This window comes from Eptatretus burgeri, chromosome 8 (genome assembly GCF_056783735.1).
Source record: "Eptatretus burgeri isolate ZD-2024b chromosome 8, Ebu_testis_v1, whole genome shotgun sequence".
Classification (NCBI taxonomy): domain Eukaryota; kingdom Metazoa; phylum Chordata; class Myxini; order Myxiniformes; family Myxinidae; genus Eptatretus; species Eptatretus burgeri.
In genome coordinates, this window is record NC_140968.1 from 100484602 (window position 1) to 100492846 (window position 8245).

The 8245-nt window shown below is 43.1% G+C and overlaps 1 protein-coding gene across 3 annotated transcripts in view; it reads right to left on the reverse strand.

Moving 5' to 3' along the window:
* Positions 1-6218, reverse strand: part of USP37 (ubiquitin specific peptidase 37) — a 118456-nt gene extending 112238 nt beyond the window's left edge. For all 3 annotated transcript variants that reach the window (XM_085893256.1, XM_085893255.1, XM_085893253.1), the window contains exon 1: positions 6070-6218. The gene's annotated coding sequence lies outside the window, so the exon portion shown is untranslated. The remainder of the gene's footprint in view (positions 1-6069) is intronic.
* Between the last annotated feature and the right edge of the window lie 2027 nt (positions 6219-8245).

Below are 8245 nucleotides of genomic sequence, written 5' to 3' on the forward strand. Positions count from 1 at the left end.
ACGAGCTGGGAGGGAGTGCAACGGCTGTCAGGCCCGTGGTCGGGGCGGGTGAGAAAATAATTCGGGAGACGTGTGAGACGAGACACGAGGTAAATAAGGTATTACAAAAATTAAAAGAAAGCCAGGAGGAGACAAAGGAGGGATTGAAGGTCGTAACGGTGGAGTGTGAGAAAAGACTTCAATACATGACGGAGAGTTGATAAGCTGGGACTGGAGGTAAAAACGGAGACAGAGGAACTGGGAAGACGGGTAGAAATCCACAAGGGCAAGACGGAGGAACAGTTAGAAGCCAAAGCAAGGTCGGAGGGTGCAGAGATGAGAAAATAATTAGAAAAGGAAGCTTCTGAGTTACAGAAACACCAAAACAAAGAGGGGGAATTACCAAAAGAACTGATAATGTTAAAAAAAGGAAAGGAGGAGAACGGAAAATGAAACATTAAGAAACCACACTGTACAGATCGTACAGCTGGAAGCGAAGGCCAGATTAAAGAATGAGGAACAAGAAAGAGTACTGAAAAAACAAGGAATGAGACAGGAGAAAGAAATCAGTCAGTTGAAGGAAACTATGAGATTGCAGAACGAGGAACAAGAGAGACAGTGGAATAAAAAACTGAAAGAGTATGAATTTGAAACTGAACGACAAAAGGAAAAAAATAAGTTGGAGTACGAGGAGAAAGTGAAGGAGCAAGGAATGAAGCAGGAAGGAGAAATCAGGAGATTGAAGGACACATGGAGATTGGAGAGGGAAGAACGAGAGGATCAATTAAATGGATAGAAAACAAAAAGAACATGAATCTGAGGTTGACCAATTGAAAGAAAAGTTGAGGCTGGAGTATGAGGAGATAGACAAAGAACAGCGAATGAAACACAAAAAAGGAGATTAACCAAATGAAGAAAACCATGAAACTGGATAAGGAAAGACAGGAGAGGAAACAAGGAAGAGTAATGAGACAGCAGCAAATGAAACACAAAAAGGAGATTAACCAAATGAGGCAAACCATAAAACTGGATAAGGAAAGACAGGAGAGGAAACAAGGAAGAGCAATGAGACAGCAGCAAATGAAACACAAAAAGGAGATTAACCAAATGAAGCAAACCATGAAACTGGAGAAGGAAAGACAGGAGAGGAAACAAGGAAGAGTAATGAGACAGCAGCAAATGAAACACAAAAAGGAGATTAACCAAATGAAGCAAACCATGAAACTGGAGAAGGAAAGACAGGAGAGGAAACGAGGAAGAGTAATGAGGCAGCAGCAAATGAAACACAAAAAGGAGATTAACCAAATGAAGCAAACCATGAAACCGTCCCATCCCCATCCCTCTCCCTTCCACAGTTCACCTGTGTCTGTTCCCCAATGTTTTGTCCCTTCCACTCCCGCCCCTCTTGTCTCATGCCTCCTTGCTGTGAGTTGTGTGTTAGCTCTCATACGAGCCTCGACCAAGGTATACAAAAATAAAAAATAAAAAATAAAAAATAAAAAAAACTGGAGAAGGAAAGACAGGAGAGGAAACAAGGAAGAGTAATGAGACAGCAGCAAATGAAACACAAAAAGGAGATTAACCAAATGAAGCAAACCATAAAACTGGATAAGGAAAGACAGGAGAGGAAACAAGGAAGAGTAATGAGACAGCAGCGAATGAAACACAAAATGGAGATGAACCAAATGAAGAAAACCATGAAACTGGATAAGGAAAGACAGGAGAGGAAACAAGGAAGAGCAATGAGACAGCAGCAAATGAAACACAAAAAGGAGATTAACCAAATGAAGCAAACCATGAAACTGGATAAGGAAAGACAGGAGAGGAAACAAGGAAGAGTAATGAGACAGCAGCAAATGAAACACAAAAAGGAGATTAACCAAATGAAGCAAACCATGAAACTGGATAAGGAAAGACAGGAGAGGAAACAAGGAAGAGTAATGAGACAGCAGCAAATGAAACACAAAAAGGAGATTAACCAAATGAAGCAAACCATGAAACTGGATAAGGAAAGACAGGAGAGGAAACAAGGAAGAGTAATGAGACAGCAGCAAATGAAACACAAAAGGGAGATTAACCAAATGAAGCAAACAACGAAAGCAGCCCGGATGAATCACACATATTCCCTCTAAACATCGGGTGTGGACTAAATACACATGAACTTATCGATATATCTAACCTGAGGACCTTTCTGGTGTATTGCAAATTTCCACAGCAGTAACAATATAGTGGTGAGCAAAGTGGCCTGGCAGAACAGGCTCAAGGTACACACACTCACCTCCAAACCGTCCAGCCTGTGTTTGAATTCTGACCCAGCTTTCAACTGTCATCCTGGTGTTTCACAGAGTGATTAGTCAACATGTGTGCAGTCCCTTGGATGGACGTTAAACTGGACTTCCCGTCTTGCGGCATGAGTTGGTGGACGTTAAGGATCCATGGTGTCCTTCGCAAAGAATGGACATGCGGTCGCCGGCACCGTGAGCAAATTACAAATTCCTTCCCCAACTAGAGGGGGAGCACTCGGGAGAGTGCAAAACCTCCGCCTCCAATACTGCTGGGTCACTCAAGTGAACCTTATATCTTATTCATTAAATATGATGTCAACAGTGCTGACAGAGTTATAGTTCTTTTCTCCAACATTTTTTTTTGGGGGGGGGGGGTTGGAAATCACTTAAAACATGGAAAAATGCAAAAAAAAAAAAAAATTCGAAATTTTGTTGAAAAAAAAAGTTGCAAAAATTTTTTTTTTCTAACAATTTTTTTTGGGGGGGTTGGAAATCACTTAAAACATGTAAAAAAAAATTTTCTCAAACAATTTTTTTGGGGGGAGTTGGAAATCACTTGAAATATGTAGAAATGCAAAAAAAAAAATTTTTTCTCTAACAATTTTTTGGGGCGGGGGCTTAACAATTTTTTTTGGGGGGGGGGGTTGGAAATCACTTAAAACATGAAGAAATGCAAAAAAAAAAAAATTTTCTCAAACAATTTGTTTTTTTTGGGAGGGGGGGGGACCAAGTCCAAAATTTAATGGCATGATCCTTGGACCATACCTAACCCCCCCCCCCCCCCACCAAGTTTCGACGAAATCCGTCAAGGAGTTTTTCCGTAATACTGTTCACAAACAAACAGAAAGAGGTGAAAACAGTAACCTCCATCCATCTTCGAAGATGGTGGAGGTTAACTACTGCTGGGAAGGCAATGGGAAACCTCCAAGTATAACCGTTGCCACTGACCTGCTTTGGCAACACTGATGCACAGTAATAGAGTACTGTATGGTACATCAGAATCAGAATCGAGGAAACTGGAGGGTTTCTTGGCGGACAGGAAGATTTAAAGGAAGTTGAAATGAACAGCCAAGAGGTCGTATCTAATGTTAACATACCTACATGGACTGGAGACGGTGGCACAGACAGAGCAGCAGCAACAGAGGCTGCAGGTCTGAATCCAACTGGGTCAGGAGGATTGCAGGAGGGAAGAGGTGGATAGAAAGAGGATGGATAAACTGAGAGAGGAGATTGGGGTTCAAATGAGCCCGACAAGGAGATTGGTAAAGACTGTTGAAATGAGTAGGGCACAGAGTGCAGGTGGAGGAGGATAGACTTCCTGAGAAAGCAGATGTGTTGAAAGCGTGAGCGCAGAAGGAAAATAAAACAATAAAATAATATGGGGAATACCCCTGGGCATTCACCTGGTCGAATAATTATACTGAGGAAGTCAACGTGGGACGGAATCAACAAAATGCACCAATTGAACTCATGTTATAACAAATACCTATTTTAGGGGGGGGGGTAACGTAACCCACCCTCCCCTCCACCCCCACCGTAAATCCCTTTTGACCAGGATTATTTAAATAGCGTTAACAAACTTTGGTTCATCATGGGCGATGAATGTTGTAGTCAAGTTTTGTCGAAACCGTGTGTAGTTTCAGAGAAGTTGTAAGGGTTCGTGGACGGACGGACTCCGCGCCATCCCATACGCTCCCCGGAATTACGTTCCAGGTGAGCTAATAAGAAAAGCGTAGACGGGGTTCGAGTTGGTAGGATTGTGTGAAGAGGGATGTCAGAAAAGTGAATGGAGAGTGGAGAGAGATTGCTGGTGATAGAGGGCGGTGGAGAGAGCAGAACAACAGCTGCTCGGTATCGGTCGATCTCATCCCAAAGAAAGGGATTTTGAGGAAGAACTCTGTACTACTTCATTGTCCTATTGTCCTTCATGTGCAGCCCTCCCCCTCCTGAACATTTCAAATACCCTATTCAATGACTGCATGCAATTACAATCAGAAGGTGATTCACACAGGTGTATCAATGATATTCCCCTCATTCGGGATATTCAATGCAACATCATGGCAAGTTTCATACCGACACAAAAAGTCAAGGCTCTTGGAAGAGGTAGGTGGTTAATAGTGATAACGCTCATCCTCTTCATCCCATTTTCCACCCCCACTGGTATTAGCTCGGTAGTTTCACTGTAACTCTTAAACACAGACATTCACATCTCAAATCCTGGGACAGTTTCTTTCTCTCGTCAGAAAACGTGAAGCAAAGGAAAGCACTCAGAAGAGCGCACACCTCCACTAGGCTGAACAGTTCGTTTTGTATCCACCGATGGGCTGGATCTGGATCAGGATCTGAACCAAAATCGAATCGGCTCGTTCTGGTCACGCACCCAACCCATCCACATCGTTTTCATAACTCGTCCAGAACTTTATGAAACACCATGCTTGTACATCGTTTTTGGCACTATCTCTCAATGGTGAAGAATCACTTGTAATCTATTTATATTACCAGCAGTGTGTGTGTGCGTGTGTGTGCGTGTGTGTGCGTGTGTGTGCGTGTGTGTGCGTGTGTGTGCGTGTGTGTGCGTGTGTGTGTGTGCGTGTGTGACCGCAGTTTCTCAACAACTACTGGTCCGATCTAATTTAAACTTGTCAGATATATTGCTGGGGACCTCAGTATGTGCCTTTTCAAGGTTTGATTTTAATCGGACAAGTGCTTCCCAAGTTATGGCCATTTATTTACCAACCAATGACATGACACGTTGCTGCGGCCATTTATTTACCAACCAATGACATGACACATTGCTGTGTAGGCGTGGCTGCGTAGGCCAGTGCGCGGCCGGCCGACGATGACGTCACGGGCCGTGCCAGTTACATGGCAGCAAATGTCATGGCAAGCAAAGACATGGAGGTAAACTTGATTTAAATTAACTCCGTGTGTGGAAGTGTGGTTGTCGCGAGGACGCGAGAGCGAAGGAACGGCCTGTGTGGTTGTTGTTTCTGGCTCGCGGTTTGAACGTTTTTTTCTAGTTTTTTTTTTTTTGCATGTACGGCCTTGCACGAGCGAAGGAACGGCCTGTGTGGTTGTTGTTTCTGGCTCGCGGTTTGAACGTTTTTTTCTAGTTTTTTTTTTTTTTGCATGTACGGCCATGCACGAGCGAAGGAACGGCCTGTGTGGTTGTTGTTTCTGGCTCGCGGTTTGAAAGTTTTTTTTGTTTTTGTTTGCACATACGGCCACACGTACGGCCACGCACTAGTATTTAAAAACTAGAGTAATTCGAGTGCGCGCAGTCGACGGGTATGCCTCCGCTCTCCCGCACAAACACATTTGACCCTTGACCTTTATCACATCTGGCCCAAAATCGAATCAGTTAATTTCCCCGTCTTACTTTACCTTTTTACCAAGTTTGATGAAATTCTACAATTTGCTTCTCGAGTTATCGCGTAAACGAAAATCCGGACGGACGGACGCACGGACGGACGGACAACCCGGAAACACATTTCCTGAGAAATATTCATATTCATATAAAGAAAACATATTCTTCATGCAAACAATTATTTTCCCATAAAAAAAAAATTCTCGGGTCCGGATCTGGATGTTCACCAAGAAATCTACGTTTCGGACGCTAACCTTTCCTCGGTGGAGGAGATAAAAGAGGAATTCACGAGCAAGGACAAGTTCTTTAAGGAACTTAAACGGACTTCGTTTCTCCGCTACAAGCACGAGATGACGAGTCAGGACGCAAGCAAAACCTCAATAACAACAAAGAACACCGACATATCGTCCCGATCACAAAAATAAAAACCCCCCTTACTTCTGATGGGGACGTCAAGATGTGGGACCAGGCGCGTCCCGTCGGGCGGCATGAAACCCCCGGCACACGGGGCCCGGAACTGACAGGCCGCAGAGCACCGGAAACGCCGCAAAGGCGCGAACACGGAGCGGAAGCTTCCCACAGGCTGCCTGTGAAAAAATTAATAAAATAATAATAATAAAAATATATATACACATTCCAAGCTCCACGAAGGGAAAAAAAAATAATGAAGGAAACAGAAAATACTTCAGAAGATATGAATTTATCAGTAAAATTTTACTGAAAATTCAGTTTTGTTCCTTGTTGATCCAATAATTGAGAGCGCGAGGACATTTTTGTTTTTCACCAAAAAAAACGACCGTGAAACGTCGTCCTGTTGTTTTAAAAACAACGATGTTGTGTTCGTTAAAAAAAAACAAACATCGTTTTAATAAAAAAGAACAAAATGTCACTATTGAGGTAAATAAAATTTAATTCGAGCTCACCTCTGATTTTAATGTTTAGAATTTACCTCAGAAATTTCGTATTTCCGTCCAGGATGTCCTCCAAAACGGAACTGAATAAAATATTAACTTGGAAAAACCATATACAGTGGATGTGTCATGTAAAATCAGGAAAAAAAAACCAACAAAAAATAACGGTTCACAGAGGATCGTTTTGAGGGCGGTGTGTTTTGGACGTTACGTTTACTGCACTGTTCTCAAACCCCGTTTTCAAGCTCTTCTTTTCCCATCGGTATTTACACTGCAACACGGCAGAAAGATTTCTTCAGTTTTTCTCACTAATGTTACAATAAATTGTATTTTTCTGAGACGACAAACATTTTATTGCTTCGTTTTTAATTTTTGGGTTTATAAAGATTTGTCGGTCTTTGGATTTTTATTAAATTTGATGCTCCCTTTTGGATTATATTTACGGAATTATTTTTTTTATTACGATCTCTTTTTAAGCACTCAAGTGTTGCCGGATTTTTGCGCCCCTTCAACACGTGCATCCCAGCTCATCAAGCGGCTCAAGCGAGTACTCCAACGGAACGGAGTGCTCGACACCGCTGAACAACATGGCGGTCTTCATGCAAACATCATCGTGGTACTCGACCAAATGCTGTCCGGGCCATCGTTTTCAGTTTTACTCGATCATCTTGTGACAACAACTTCCCCCAAACGAATTGATTGTGTTTGCAGTCACTACAAAGAGTACTCGATGGAAAGGAAAAATAAATATAAAGTGAGGCGGACAGTTAGAAGGGGGAGCCCCTTACCTAGCTTGTCTATACACCTTCCACTGTGTATTTTGGGCTTGGGGGTTTAGAGGTTTTGCATGTTTGTAGATTCTAAATAATTCAGATGAAAAGCAAAACTAACAATAAAAGTATGAAATGCACGTTTCAATATCCTCATCTGTGACGGTAACATTAAATAAATAACCACCAATCGTTTGGAATCCAACCAAGGCCGCCATTTTACAAACATCAGTGAGCGTGTTCTGTTCCGTTAGCGAGCGGCTTGCTTACTGCTGACCCAAGCACCTCCCTCGATCGCTTGCTAAGCGGCTTGCTTACCGCTCGCCAAACACCTCCCTCGATCGCTTGCTAAGCTCGGAAAGATGTTTGCAATGAGGTTGAAACGGAACGGCTGGCTTGGCAAGCGCGAGCAAGAGGCTTGATAAGGGAATAACCCCCTGGATACATTGGGGATCGAGGGGAATGGGGATATTGGCTTGTGGTGTGCACGGTATGTAGGGTAACTTGTGGTGTGCACGGTATGTAGGAGCACTTGTGGTGTACACGGTATGTAGGGTAACTTGTGGTGTACACGGTAGGTAGGGTAACTTGTGGTGTACACGGTATGTAGGGTAACTTGTAGTGTACACGGTATGTAGGGTAACTTGTGGTGTGCACGGTATGTAGGGTAACTTGTGGTGTACACGGTATGTAGGGTAACTTGTGGTGTACACGGTATGTAGGGTAACTTGTGGTGTACACGGTATGTAAGGTAACTTGTGGTGTGCACGGTATGTAGGGTAACTTGTGGTGTACACGGTATGTAGGGTAACTTGTGGTGTGCACGGTATGTAGGGTAACTTGTGGTGTACACGGTATGTAGGGTAACTTGTGGTGTACACGGTATGTAGGGTAACTTGTGGTGTACACGGTATGTAAGGTAATTGTGGTGTG